The 15,649-nt window shown below is 42.0% G+C and overlaps 1 protein-coding gene across 20 annotated transcripts in view; it reads right to left on the reverse strand.

Moving 5' to 3' along the window:
• PPP6R3 (protein phosphatase 6 regulatory subunit 3) overlaps positions 1 to 15,075 on the reverse strand; it is a 114,642-nt gene extending 99,567 nt beyond the window's left edge. For 9 of the 20 annotated variants that reach the window (XM_031448393.2, XM_064492046.1, XM_064492044.1 and 6 more), the window contains exons 1-2: positions 14,954 to 15,065; positions 1,525 to 1,587 (exon numbers count right to left, since the gene is read on the reverse strand). The gene's annotated coding sequence lies outside the window, so the exon portion shown is untranslated. Of the gene's footprint in view, positions 1 to 1,524; positions 1,588 to 14,084; positions 14,466 to 14,953 lie in introns of those variants that run through there. The other 11 variants (XM_064492047.1, XM_064492045.1, XM_064492043.1 and 8 more) reach the window with 5 other exon arrangements.
• Positions 15,076 to 15,649: the final 574 nt, after the last annotated feature.

Genomic DNA, 15,649 nt, shown 5'->3' on the forward strand with positions numbered 1-15,649 from the left:
TTACAAATTCAAATTACCCAGTTATTTTCTATGGAAAAGAGAGGAGAACTTTAACATTATTTCCATTTTGTGTACGAAGAAACTGGGGCTCAGAAAGTGAAACATTTTGCCCAAAATCACTTCAGTGGTCAAACCAAAATTCCAATTCAGTTCTCATCAACTTAATGACCCTTTCTCGAAATCATTCTGGCTAGACGTCTCCCTCCTTCACTTCCTCCCAGTGGCTCCTTCTTCATATAAAATATGAAGAGCCTTCCTGGGGTAAAAACACTTAAAATAATCTAAGTAATGAATCAAGCCCAAGTAACAACTGTAATAACAGGACTGGGCAAGCAAAATAGGAAGAGACACAATTACATCTTCCCAGTGTAAGGCAGGTAGGTGAGCACAGGCAGGCTGCTGAAGGTTCACACTAATCAAGAGGCAATTCAATACTAACTGAGCTGAAGGGGAGTACAGCTCAAGTGGTAGAGCACACGCTTAGCATGCACCGAGGTCTGGGGTTCAATTCCCACTACTCCCTCTAAACATAAATAAATAAACCTAATTACCCCCCTCCAAAAATAATAACAACAATAAAGTTTGTTTTAAAAAAAAAGTAACTCATTCCAAGAACCAGAAAACTTTACAATACAGTTAATGGCAGGAATGGACTCTACTTTTTTCTGGGGGTTTATAAACACAAACATGTCCAGGAATGTTTAATCTTCACAACAATTATGCTAAACCAGCTCTCTCTCTACCCTGTGCCCCTACAATCCTTTTTCATTCTTTCCTCATTGCCCCAGAAGATTATCAAGCTTTATTTTTTGAATACAATAGTTACAATGCCTATACATTTCCAAACTCCTTCGCCTCATTGAAAATTCCTGGGACAAAACTAAAAGTAGTTATTAACTCTTTGCTCCTGGGATCAGCAGCGCTGGCACCAAACCCCCTAACCCTCCTCAACTGATATGGTCTGCTAACTACAGTGTCACAAAGGGAGTTCCAACCTAGCCCAGCCTACAGGCCATTATTATGTCCCTCCATGCCTCTTTTGTTTCTGATTGCCTCTTTTCACTTATTAGTCAGAGTAAGAAAAGACTTTAAATATTAAAAAGTTATAAAACCATTCCTCCTCTCCCTCAGGATAGGCCACATATTATAAATGCTGAACTCCACTCTCTTTCTTTCCCAAAGACAAATTTGGTTCATAATCTGTTTTGATCCACATCCTTTTTCCAGATTGCTTTTGGTCTTCTATACGTGGCTGGAGTCACATTTAAGGTTCAGATAAACGTTTTCTAGTAATCAAATGATACCATTTTAAAAAAGTACTTTTCCTTGAAATCTTTCCCATTTCTGGATATAAAAATGAACTAAGTAATCTGAAGGAGAAGAAAATCTCTAAGAAATCCCTTATTAACACAGAAACACTCCACATTAAAGGAGGGAAAAAAACATATTTGCCAGCTCTTAACAAAATGAACATCTTCTATTACTTGTAATTTTTAAAGTTTTTTAAAATATCCAAAACAATACCTGGTACTTGATTATTCAGAAGTAGCAAGACACCAAAGAGCAATCCAAAATAAGACCAGCAACCTAAAAATTAAAGAGTAAACATTATCTGCTAGACTGGCCAACATGAATAGTGCTTTAGGTACAGAATATCTCAGATTCGTGGATAAGGAACAACTGACAGCTAACCTCTAATTAATCTCAGTGGCAACAATGGAAAAAGAAAATATTGTTAAATCAACCTAGAATCAGGTATTAGGCAAAACTGTCTCTCAAGAATGACAGTATAAAAAAATGACCTATTTATGGGATTTTAAGGGCAGCAAAATAAAAATGAGACAATAGTTGCATAAAAATTAGGAAGAGTCTAAGACTAAAAGCAATCAAAGGTTCTTATGAGAGTGCAAGATATCAAATAGCTCTAGGCCCTAAGTTAAATATGAAATATATAAGATTACCAAGAAAAGAAGTGTCTAATCTCTTACGAGGTGTAGGTAAAAACAGCAAACAGGAATGAAGGGAAAAAAATCTCACAATACACAGGCAAGAAAAGAAAAAGAACAAGAGAAAAGACCAGTTAGAAAGCACAAAATAACATAGGAGAAATAAACCAAATATTTTGATCACAATTAACATAAACAGACTCACTCATCAGCTTACAGTCAAATTATAAAAATGCAATCCAGCTATGTGTTGCTTTCAAAGGCACACCTAAAACATTAAGGGAACCGAAAACTTGATAGTTACAGGGTAGAAAAATATATATCAGGCAAACATTAACTAAAAGTCACTGGGTACAGTTATGCCATTATCTGACAAAATATACTTTAATGGAAAAAATATTCCTAAAAACGAAGATTCATTACAGAAATGACAAACTTTGCAAGTCACTGGGAATTTAATAATTCTAACTTACAGGCAAAAAGCAAAAATATTGAGATAACTACAGGAATCTGACAAATATTCCATCATAATGGGATTTTTAACAACACCCCTCTCTGAAATTGACAGAACAAGCAGACAATATTAGTTAAGGATTAGTTTGAATGTTAATTCAATTAATGTGTTTCATCTAATAGACATGGGAAAACTTTATCTTAAAATTGGAAACATACATTATCTTTAAACACACACGGAATACTGATAAAAATCTGCCACAAAATAGACACTATAAAAACAGCGTCAACAAATTTCAAAAATTAAAATCACACTGGAGCACATTTTATTAGCACAATGTATGTTAGCAATCAATAACAAAGATAAGGTTAAAAGATACAGAAAGCAAGGTTTTTCAATATACTAAGTCAAAGAAGAAATCAAAATGAAAATGTGAATATATTCAGAACTGAAAGAAAAATTTTACATAGAACTTCTGAGATGTAGCTAAAGTGGTAATTAAAGGGTAATTACTACTTTATTTACATATATGTGTACAAATTATGTACATAAAAAAAGCTGAAAATTAACGATCTAAGCATCCTTTTCAGAAGATAAACATCAGTAATTAATTACAAATCAGGTAGATTCAAAAGATAAGAAATTAGAATTTTCTGCCAATATATTTGAAAATGCAGACAAAATAAAATCTAGAAAAATGGAAATTACCAAATGTGACTCAAGAAAAAATAAAGACTCTAATTATCCTATAAATATTAAAGCAACCAAATCAATAATTTTAAAATCTCAGGCAGAAAACACCAGGCCCTGATGGTTTTACAGGCAAGTTTAAACAAACACTGAAGGAACAGACAATTCCAGTTTTACACATAAATTCTCTATGAGAATAAAAAGGAGGAAATACTACAGCTCATTTTATTAGACTAGAATAACATTTTATTAGACCTGAAAGCAGAATTCATCAAGGTTGATACAAAAAAAGGGAAATTAGAGACCAATCTTACCAATGAGCATAGATACTTACATCCTAAGATATTAGCAAGTAAAATAAACACCAAAAATACATGACAAAAAGAAAACAAGACAAAAGTTTTTTGTTTTTTTTAAAGAGTATGTCATGATCAAGCTGGATTTATCCCAGGAGTATAAAGTTAATTCCAATGTTAACTGCTCCTTTGGGAGCAATTTTTCACGCCACCAGATTAAAGGAGAAAACTGTATTAGCATCATGGCGATAAATGTAGAAAATGCATTCAATTAAGTTCAATACCTGCTTGTGACTTTTAAAAAATTCTCCATAAACAAAGATTGAAGGAATCTTCGTCAACTTGTTAAGAAAATAAAAAAGTATCCACACATTTAATGATGCAAAATAAAAGCATTTTCCTTTTAAACCAGGAACATGACAAGGAGGCCTGCCATTACCATTCACACTGCCCACTGGTGATGGCTGCCCGGAAGCAGCACAGTAAGATGAAAGTAAGACATAAAAAGTAAAAGGACTGGAAAGAAATGACCTGTCATTATTCAAAGGTGAGACGATTATCTACACAAAAGAAGTCCATGAGAAAATTACTAAGTTAGAGAAGTTATTGAATATAAGAGCCACATATAAAGTCATCTGCATTTCCATTTACCAGCAAATTGAAAATTTAACCTAAAAACATCATTTACAACAGCAACAAAAACTATGAAGTAACCAAAAAATAAATCTAACAAAAAATTTTTTTAATTTTTAAAAGCCAAAAATCTATTTCCTCTTCCACCTGGGTAGTATAAGGACTAGAAAAAAGATTAGAAGATATTAAGACCCTTTTTTGCTCTTTTATTCCATGCTTTCAATGAAACACTTTTTAAAAAATCCCATAAACACAGCAAAAGACAGGTCACAAACGGAGAAAAGATACCTGTCACACAGATAAGCAATAAAACCCAGAATATGAAAGAATTCCTACAAATAAGAAAACCCAAACAACTCAATAGAAAAAAATAAGACACAGGTATTTCACAAAAGTAGAAATCCAAACAGACAAAAAGATGCTCAACTTCATTAAGAAATCAGAAAAAAAAGAACACTGAAACCATGAAGAAATAAATGAATTAATAAAAATGGGCATAGAATTATTTCAATAGACTTTTTCCTAAAGAAGACATACAAAGAGCGAATAGCACACGAATACACTTAGCAGCATTAGTCATTCAGGAAAGGCAAAGCAAAACCACAGCGAGATACCACACTTCGCAACCACTAGGATGGCTGCAATTTTTTTTAATGGAAGATAATAAATGTTGGTAAGGACATGGAGAGATTAGAACCCTGATATAGTGTTGGTGGGACTGTAATATGGTACAGCTACTTTGGAAAATAGTTTGGTAGTTCTTCAAAATGTTAAAAGCGGAGTTACACTACCAAACAATTCCACTCCTCTAAGTATACACCAAGAGAAATACATATGTCCATCCAAAGACCAGTACACAAATGCTCACAGCAGTATTAGTCATAACAGTCCAAAAGTGGAAACAAGTCAAATGTCCATCACTGCTGAATGGATAAATAACATGTGGTATGTCCATACAATGGAATGCTATTCAGCAATCAAATTCAAAGAAGTACTGATACTGATACATGGTACAACACAGATAAACCTTAAAAATACACTAAGTGAAAGAAGCTAGTCACAAAAGACCATATTCTGTATGATTCCACCTATATGAGATGTCCAGAATAGGCAAACCCATAGAAAGTCCATTAGTGGTTGCCTAGGGGTTAAATGGAAATGGAGAGTGACTTCTCATGGGTACAAGGTTTCTTTTTAGGATGATGAAATGTTCTAAAATTAGACTGTGGTAATCATTATACAATTTTGTAAATATACTGAAACCTATTAATGTTATGCTTTAAATGAGTAAATTGTAGTGATATGTGAATTATATCTCAATAAAGCTATTAATTTAAAAATGAGATGGAAGTTGACACCCACTAAATTGGCAAATATAATAGTCTGACAATACCAGGAGTTGATAAGGATGCAGAACAACAATGCCTGTAGGAGGGTAAATTGGTCCAACTATTTTGGAATAGAGTTTGCACCATCACTGAAGTGAAAGCTATACAGGTCCTGCTACCCTGCAATTCCGATCCTCTCCAGGCCCTATTCCCTCGAGAGCTGTTTTTGCACTCGTTCAAAGCCTCTCTGCCTGTTTAGTGGAAACCATCCTATCCTCCAATGCTAGGACAAAGATTAAAATGAGATATTCAGCCTGAAGTAGAACACAGACATGAAAATGAATAAACTACAGCCACACACATCAATGTGGACAAAACTCAATATCAGCATGGCCTCACTTCCCTCCCTTCCCAGCTTCCATTCTGCACCTCACCACTGTAATCGCCCCCTTGACCTTCTCCTGCTTTGCCACTTTTCTTTCAAGAAAACCACAACTCCCACACAACTGCAACACTGCCTACTCTGCTTCCAGTAAAAAGAACACAACTGCTCTTTTCACTTTAAACCCAGGATGGCTCCCCTCAGGAGGCCACTCCGTGCTGCTCATCTGTTCACACGCTTACTTTCCCATAGGACACTCCAGACCTTCTTGTCTCCTCACACCCCACCCGCCCCTACTCACCCTCATTTTCACTGACTGGTGGCTTCTCCCTATTTCACTGAGAGGGAAAGAAGAAAACGTTGCTGCTCCCACTCTCCCAGCTCCCCAACTCTGCTCTCCCTCCTCTCACCAAGGAAGAGCCTATGGACTTATCACTTGGGCCCACTGCCTTCCCAAAGACATGGTCCCAGCAAGAGCCCCCTTCTCCCACCTCCTCAAGCTGTTCACTCTGTACAGAACCATTTCCCACCAGTGTTACAAAATGCTGTAATTTCTGCCACTCAACAAAACCTTCCCCGGGTCCCAAATCTCCCTGCAGCATCATGACAAGTGCCCACGAAAGGGCTTTCTCTGTTTGCCGTCCTCTCCTCTCTACCCCAGTGACCCTTCCTTTCAGGCTTTTACTGCCCCACGTACAGGGACCGCTCTTGTCAAGATCATCAACAACTTGTGTGCTGCCAAAGCCACAGGACAAGCCTGGGCCCACACTGCACTTGACTGTGCAGCGAGCCCTGGTGCAGTCCTCCCTCCCCACTCCCTCCCATGACAACACTGCCCTTGTCTTCAAAGATGCAAGGCTCACCTGGCTCTCCTCTACCTCAGAGCTGCCCCTCCTCACCTTCCTTGCCAACACAGCCCTCGTTCCTCACTGCCCTCTCAACATTAGGACTTTTAAGTATCATCAAGACACTGAAGACTCTCACATTTTTATCGCCAACCCAGACCTCTCCCCTCAACTTCAAACACCTTAATCCTACATGCCTCCAGTCCCCTCTCTAAAATCTTCACGAACATAACAGGTCCAAATCCCAATTGGTGATCTTTCTTTTTACAGCCCGTGCCTCCCGCCACCTTCCACAGCAAGCAAAAATCCCTGGTCACCCTTCACTCAGCTCTCACAGCCGTGTTCCATATTTGTCAACAAATCTTGTCGGCTCTACCTTCAAGATGCACCCAGCAACCAACCACTTCTCACTTTCGTCCGAGCTGCCATTACTGTTCTGCTGGATCCTGGGCAGCCCTGGGCAGCTATTAACAGTTTCAGAGGGACCTTTAAAAAACATAAATCAGATCTCATGCCACATCTCTGCTCAAAACACTACAATGACTTCCCATCTCATTCAGAAAAAAAAAGACAAAATCCCAACAATGGCCTGTGTGACTGGCTCCCACCCCATCGCTACCCTCTGTGACCTGCCTCCTGCCACTCTCCCTCCGGCTCTCCCTCCAGCCAGGCTGGTCTCTCCTGTCCCTCCAACACAACAGGTACCATTCTTCTGAGCACCTCACATACACTGGACTCTATCAGACCCCCCTGCCGCACCCCGACCTGTACCACATGGCTCGGCTCCGTCCCTCACCTCCTGTGTTCAACGGGCCCCTCTCAGGAAGGTCCAATCTGACCACCTCATTTCAACCTGCAAACAGCCGCCATCCACCCACTTCCCAGCCTGACTCTGCTCCCAGCTGTTTCACCACAGGACTGCTGTATCTTTGACCTGTTAACTGTCTTTCCTCAGTAACACGTAAGTTCCAGAGGGCAGGGACAATGTCTTCTGTGCTCACTGCTAATACACCCAGCATTGGAACATATGTGTTAGTGCCCAGAACATAAGAACTCAAAACATCTGAATAACTTAATCTCAAAAACAATATGAGGGGAGTGGGTGAGTTACAGAACAAAATGATTGCATTTATATAAAGGCATGCAAAAATTAAGTTACATTATATATGGATACATTCACAGATGGCAACACCATAAAGTAAAACAAAAATGATACGTGCAGGGTAGTGCTTGCCTTGGGGAAGTCAGAGAAGGGAGGAGTGTTCAGGGGAGGACACACAGGGAGCCAAAAGCAGTGACTACATTCTGTTTAATGCGCTGGTTAATGCGCACACGATTGTTGGTTTTAACATTAAACATCTCTACACACGCTGGTATATACTCTTTGAATACATAATCTCATTAAGAATTAAAATAAAAAATAGTTTCCAGCAGGACAGGCCAAACCCAGCAGAATCACCTGTTTTTGTAAATAAGACTGCATTAGAGGACAGACACCTTTATTTGTTTACATGTTGCCCACTGCGGCTTTCACACTACAGCAGCAGAACAGAGTCAGTAGAGAGACCACACAGCCTGCAAAGCCTAACATATTTACCAACTAGACCTTTACAGAAAAACATCTGGTTATAATGCGAAATATGTAAAGAAAGTAAGAGCAAAATTTAAAAGACCTAATCATCTCCTAAAATACACGGGTCCTGCAAGGCATGTGTGATTATCTCCAAAAGCACAGTACATTGAAAAATGATGGTTCTATGTAACATGAGGGACTCCAAAGCAGAGTTTTGATACTGTCGTAAGCTCTGGAAAGAGACTTTAAAGATGAATGTTTTAGAAAGCAAAGTGCAAACAAAATTTACGATCTCTTCTCTCACCACACTAAGAAAATATTATCACACTTATACAGGTAAAATCTATGTAACATAATCTAAATGTGGGGGGAAAACCTAACCCCATAACCTCCCCTGACCCACGTCACCATCACCCTATACTTCCCCAAAGCAGGCAGTTAGACCTCTCAGGTCCTCTATGATACCATGGTATTCCATTTCACTTCTTTAGGGCATTCCACTACAACTTATATTAGAGTCATTTCTGAACATACTTCTATTGTTATTAGGAAGACTGATAACAGTAACAATATTAAAATACTACTGCATGCTAGGCATTGTGCTATTTAATTTAAATTTAATATTCATTTCATAGATAAGGAAACTAAAAAACAGATGTCATCTAATATTATAATTACACAGTTGGAAGACTGGGAGCCAGAACTCAAAGTCAGCTATTTTAGATCCTGTGCCCTCTTAACCTCCACAAGGCACTCCAAATTGAGAACAGAGAACAGGTATTAATCTGTGAAAACTCCCTTAGCTTAAAAGACTATGCCAATAATAGGTGCCAAATGCATAGCTGTTGTATCCATCTAGGAGTATAATAAATCGAGGACAAGAGGTCCATAGTTGGCGGAGAGGAGTGGGGGTCGTTCAAAGGATGTTGTTTAAACAGAAAGGTACAGGGTCTCACTCACAGGCAACAGAGGCAAGTGAGACCTGTCCACAGTTCAGAGGCAACAGAAACCCTGTGTATCTCTACACCAACAAAGAGAACCAGGAGACACTACGCCTTCATCTGCTACAATGGCAAAAACTGACATGTACTATACCACAAAAAAAAAGTTCACCATTTACTCTTAACTCTCAGTGAGCTTCAGCTGTGATGTCACTACTGAAACAAATGACACGTGGAATTATGGTCTGGTGGGGCCACCAAAACCCTAAGGAACCACCCAGGGACTGAGATTTCCCTGTTGCCTACAGGTCCATTCTCTAGCACGACCTAAATTTTTCTCTAATAATCAATGACCTCTAAGTTCTGTTCCAGCTCCAAAACCACTGATTCTCATGAAAGGAAGCCCCAAACAACCAATCAAGTCAATCTGTCAGTGTTCCTCCCATCACTGCCTCATCTGGGAACTGAAGGCCCAGATTTCATCAAGGTCCACCAATGTCTACTGACTACGCGAAGCCATCCCGGAATGTGCTTCAGTGGCTAATGTACCTGCTGCCTTACGTGCCTTGATCAGGGTCTCAGGGGACACACATTCTCCGGCAAGCTCCCCTTTCTCTTCTTGTCAGTGTCTCTGTTACCAGCATTACAGTTCGGATTTACAACCAGGTACATAGAACTCAAGGCTCCGACTAGCAATCCACACAGCTTTCTCTCCAAGTCTGACTCAACATTCAGTCATACTTTTGTTTCTGCAGCCTTTTTATTTTTATTTTTCTGCAGCCTTTTTAGTTCTGCTTCCTAACATTTCAAAAAAACCAAAAAACTTTCCTTCATCTTTTCTTTGGGCCACCAGATTTCATGGTAGTCAGCCTCTGGGGCACATAAAACATTCTAAGTCAATACATATTCCCACAGTAAGAATTTTAGAGCTAATAATACCCTAGTTTTCTCCAGAGTTGCTGAGAAGTACAAAATCAGAGCCTCCTTATATCAGTAAAAAGATGTTCAGAAAGTATCAAACTTTATTTGCATAAAATCAGTCAACCATGTAGTCTTCACTAATACTTAATAAAACAGGTCAACACTAGTCAACTAGAAGTGAGAAGTAGTAAACCTCCTCTGCTCAGAGCAAACCCAGATCTTTGCCAAGTCTGTAACAAAAAAGTGTCCTAGTTAAGGTAAGAAGCCTTTCAAGTACTGCCAAGATTCCCTTTTGCTTGCTTCTTTACCATCTAGCCAATCTGCCTGGTATCCAGATGTCAGTTCATAACCATTCAAAACCTGAAACAAACTGGGCATTGATCCGACTAGTAACTCTCTCTTCTCTCCGGGTAAAGAAAAATAAAGGGGGAGGGAAAGGGAAAGAAAGAGGTTTCCAAGGCAACTAAATCTAAGCCAAAGTCAAAAGGCCACAAAAACAAATCTCCAGTCAACCTAGACCCAGACTGCAGCAGAGGAAACCCATTCCCACAGGAAGCACCATCGATTTCAAGGGTGCTCACTATGTCTAGGTTCACTGCACCAGTCAACAGTGCAAGTTAGATCCAGTGACTGACGAACATACAAGAAGCAAAGACAATAGAGGTAGATTCTGTCTGTCATTACTAAACAGCTTCACCAGCTGGGGAAGAATAGCATTACTTTTTAAGACACACCAAACCAAGGAGGCAAGTGAAAGTAACTAATACATAGGAAAAACAAAAGTGTAACAATTTTATTCCGCGGCAAGAAACTTCTGGCAATCTTAACCACCCAACCAACAAACATAAGCTCTTTCCTCTGAAGCCTCTAGGGCCTCTCACAAAGTCACAAACTTATTTAAATCATGTACAAGTCTAACAATCTGTGTTGTCTGGTCTCACAGCCAATAGGACATCATCTTGCTTGTCAAAGCTGCCTTTCCCTACAGACTGCAAGTCCTTAAGTGCCTGTTCGTGAGTGAATCCCTAACACAGTTTCTGACAGAGTAAGGACTCAATATAGCTGCTGATCAAATAAATGAAGATTAGAAGATTGGAGTGGTCACTTGTCATTTCCAACATGGCCATAGGCTGAATTTAAGGACGAAGGATTAGAAAGTGCCTTCCTGCTCTTCTCCCCTTCATATGTCCAGATTTTAACATTCAGTTGCTGAAAATGTGTATAGTTTTTATACTAACATTCTTCCATTCAATAAACTAGATCATCTAAATTCTAAGTATGTATGAGAAAAGGACCTCTGCTCTTCTCTCTTCTACTGCGCCTCACCTCTCCAGGAGGAAAAACACTTGACTAATTGGGTCAGGGTCTGGGGCACAGAGGAGCCCCCTTTACTAGCCAGAAAGAGTCACTGTGTTAAAAGGTTAAGCACAGAGCTTGCCTCTCTCTTGTCTTCAAAGGGCAGAATTGGCAAACTGATTCAGGGCTCTGTGGAAACAGGCCTTCAAGATGATGATGAAGCTGGCATCTAAAATCAGAACTGACAGCTGACTGACTGGAAGAGGGCAAAAGATACAAAACTCAAAAGTCACAGCAGGATGAGGTTATTTAGCACAGACAACCTAAATACCTGAGAGTGCTAAGTTTCAGCACAATATGGGATGTAGTCTCATAAAGCAACAGAAAAATAAGTTTCTCAATTACTTTATAGAACAAATTCATTTAAAAATTCTTTTAAAGTTCAGTCTTAGGGCATCTGAAAATAATAATACACATATCTTTCCCTACTAAGTAATCTCCAAGGTAGGATCTAGGTATAGACAGAGTTCACAGACAACACAAAGGATTCCTTGACCCAGCAGTAGTCCCCAAAATCTGTGGTCTAGAACAGTGGTTCCAAAACTTAGCTGCACTTCAGTATCACTTGGGGAGGTTTTAAAACTCTCATCACAAATTTCTAGAGGTGGGGTCTTAAATCACCCACAGTCTTAAACAGTATCCCAAATGACTATAATGTAGGCCAGTGTAGCATTTATCCAGGGTTTCTCACCCTCGGCACTACTGATAGTTGGGGTTGAGAATTCATCTGTCGGGGGGTGTGGGGTGCCTTCCTGTGCACCATAGGATGTTTAGCAGCATCCCTGGTCTCTACCCTCTAGAAGCCAACAGTACAGTGACCAACTCCACAAGTGTGACAAGCAAAAGTGTCTTCAGACATTGCCGAATGTTTCTTTGGGGCAAAATCATCCCCCAGCTGAGAACCACTGATCTAGAGTAAATCAAAAACCAATCATTTGAGGTTCCCTTAAGAAAGGAAAGAAATAAGAAAAGTGCTTAAAACCAAAAGGCCAGGTCTGTATTTTCTGTCCATCTCACCTAAGAAAAAGTAGCGAACACTACTCAGCCCACACCAGGGCTCAGATCTTGACTTCTGAGGAAGACCAACCACAGCTTCCTGTGCTTTTTATGAAATAAACAATGCCGTTTCAGCTGAGCAGATGGTTAGAAGAACTTCACTGTCACTATCATTATTCTTAAGAGTAATAAAATACTGTAAAATTTTAGACCAATGTATACTCACAGGCTCTCAAATATCTAAAATATAAAATGGAAAGATACAAGTTTATCATAGAAATAAACTAAATACCAATCCTGCAAACAGTATTTTTAAAAAGATGTTTTTATCTGTAATAAGCACATTAACTCTGAACCAAACTGATGCAAAACTGTATCTTAAAGAGGCTAAGCCAACCTCATTCTGTTAAAGCCTTAATTTTATCCCTGTTTGTCTTCTGTTGTGGTCTGATTCTCAAATTCCCAAGTAGTTAACTGAAACTAGCAAGTTTTTGTTTTGCTATACCTTACACAAGAGCTAGTTTTCTAATCTAAAACAATCTTCTTTCTGTTCTTGAGTAAGTTACACCAGCAAGATGCTCATCTCTACTTAAGATTGAGTCTATCAAAATAACACTTCCCCAGTGCAACAGAGCAGGCCAGGTCCCAAACAAGTAATACAGGGGAAGAGCAAGGATGGTTTCAAGTACAGGGGGAAGAGCTCAGGGCAGGAACTAAAAGATGGTGAGCATGTGTGTGACTGAGTGGATGGCATTTTGTTAGATATTCTAGACTCCCTGATCACACATACTGAAATGCAAAACAGTTTCCAAAGTGTCCATCCAGGAAAGAGTTACTCCCCAAACTATCTTCACTGAAGTGTATCTCAATCCACAGTAACCCTTCAAATCTCACTAAGAACCTAGGAGTACACGGAGAAACTCTGGAGTCGTTGATTTGGGAGCCAATCACACTGATTAAGTAAGATCCAAAAGTACAGTGGGAACAGAATTCGACTGGGGTCCTGATGGGCTTTTCATTATTTAACTATCTCTTAAAATTCTGAGGCACCACCACTAACTACTCCAGAAAACGTTTGTAATTAAATGACTCTTCAACCACCCCTCTCCTGAAAAAAACTAGTTAAAGTCCCAGTTCATTTTCTCAGCCCAAATGACTCCTAAATACAGAACTTTCTAAAGACAGTCACCCAAAGCCAGGACTTAAATACTCACCTGACTTCCTAATAATATTTAAACATTTAAGAAGCAAATTTAAACTAACAGCAGCCGCTAATTACTAAGCTGATTCTTCGTGCCAGGCACCGTTTCTAGCTGCTTTGCACGTACTAACGCATTTACTTCCGACTAACTTATGATTATTCCCACATTACAGAAGCAGCAGTGAGACTGAGTAACTTGCCCAAGGTCACAGAGCTAGAAGTGGTGAAACCGAGATCTGAATCCAGGCTATCTAACTCGAGAGCCAAGACAGCGCAACCACCACCACCACCACTTAGGAGACTTTCCTGTGGCTGGAAATCTGGAGTCCCTTTCCCACTTGCTGCCTACCTGCAACATGACCTTGAGGACAAAATCAAAGTAAACTTCACATTAACAAACTAGGACAATGGCCACGTTAACAAGTGCTGTGAGGATGAAAGGAAACAACTACCAAGTGCTCCTCCCATAAAAGCAAAACATAAACAAAGCTCCAGCCGACCCACAGAGAAATTGTTAAGTACCGAGAAAATTACACGAAACTCTGAGGTTGAAACGTCAGGACACACAGGTACATCCACGGACTCATTCTGTCCACCTACAACCAAGTCTCCGTTGTGATCACAGCGAGCAGGAGCTAGGAGACCCCCTCCGAGTTAACAGCGAGAGGGCTTCTTTAAGAGGGAGGTCCTTGCAGCCGAAAGAAGGACCACCCCCCTCGCTCATATTCGCCAGGGAGGCATTCGTGACCAGGTCTACGTTGGAGTCGCAACACCGGAGTCAAAAAATCGCTCGGAAGGAGATTTAAATACTCCGAGCTGGTTTTGGCGTATTCCGATGACTGCGGCGAATGAACAGAAACCCACAGAACTTGTTTTCCGGAGAACGGAGTCCAACAATGGGCTTCGCGAGTCTCCGGCGAGCTGCCGCCTCAACTTGACACGCTCCAGGGCCCGCGCCGAGAGAAGTTCTCCAGGGCCCGGGCGGCGCTCGGGGCGGACAGGCCGGCGCGGAGCGGAGCCGAGAGGGGCCCGGCCCGGTTAGGGGCGCGCCCCGGACGCCCGCCCGCCGCGCAAGGCCGCGGACGTCAACGAGAGCGCAAAGTTCGCCGCCGGCCCACGTCCCGCCCCAGCGCCCGGCCCGGCGGGGCCCCCGCGGCCCGTGGCGGGCGAGCCGGCGGCTGACAGGCGCGGGCGGGGACGGGCCGAGGAGCCTCGGCGCAGCGCCTCCCCGGCCGCCGAACGGCGAATTCCGGGGGGGAGGGGAGGGGGCCGGGACGCTCCCTCCCCGCGCCGCCGAGGCCGGGCGGAGGGGCCCCGCCGCCGCCGCCCGCGCGCCGTGCACCCCGCGCACCTCGCGCCGCAGCCCGCTCCGCCGCCCCCTCCCCCATTACCTGGAGGTGCCCGCGACTCGCCGCTAGTTGCGCTCAGGCGGGAAACGCGCTCACCGACACCATCAGCGAAGCGCCCAAAATGGCGGACGTATCAAGCAGGCCTTGAGTTCCCCCCGCCCTCCCTCCGGCCGCCTCATAGCCAATCACGGCCCTGCCCCCGCCCCCAGATCCGCGCTCATTGGCCTTCCTCTCCCGCCCCCTGCAACCTATTGGCTCACCCTGCGGTCCCCATTGCACCCACTGTGATTGGATCAGAGACCCCGTCAGTCAAGTGCATTCTTTTCCCATGGACTTGACGGATCCGGAACCTCTAGGACCCCGGAGTCTGGAGAAACAAATCAGAAACCGAGAGAAACCTGGCCGGGTCCCCCTACGCCGTAGCAACAGCCGGGCCTCCGCTTGACGGACGCTTCGGACGACCAATCCAATAGCCAGTGCTTTTCAAAACTAAATTGAGCCAAACCAGTCATGGCCGTAGAGCTAGGAGCTGCAAGGGAACCAATGGGGAAGCGAGAGCGGCGGGCAGGCTGGTCGGAGGGCCTGGAGGAAGCCGGTGATGATGTGAGCCACAATGTGTTCCGGCGGCGGAAGTCGTCGGGAGCTGGGGAATTAGCTCAAATGGTAGAGCGCTCGCTTAGCATGTGAGAGGTAGCGGGATCGATGCCCGCATTCTCCACAGCAGAATTTTAGAAGGTG

Source organism: Camelus dromedarius, chromosome 12, assembly GCF_036321535.1.
Source record: "Camelus dromedarius isolate mCamDro1 chromosome 12, mCamDro1.pat, whole genome shotgun sequence".
NCBI lineage: Eukaryota > Metazoa > Chordata > Mammalia > Artiodactyla > Camelidae > Camelus > Camelus dromedarius.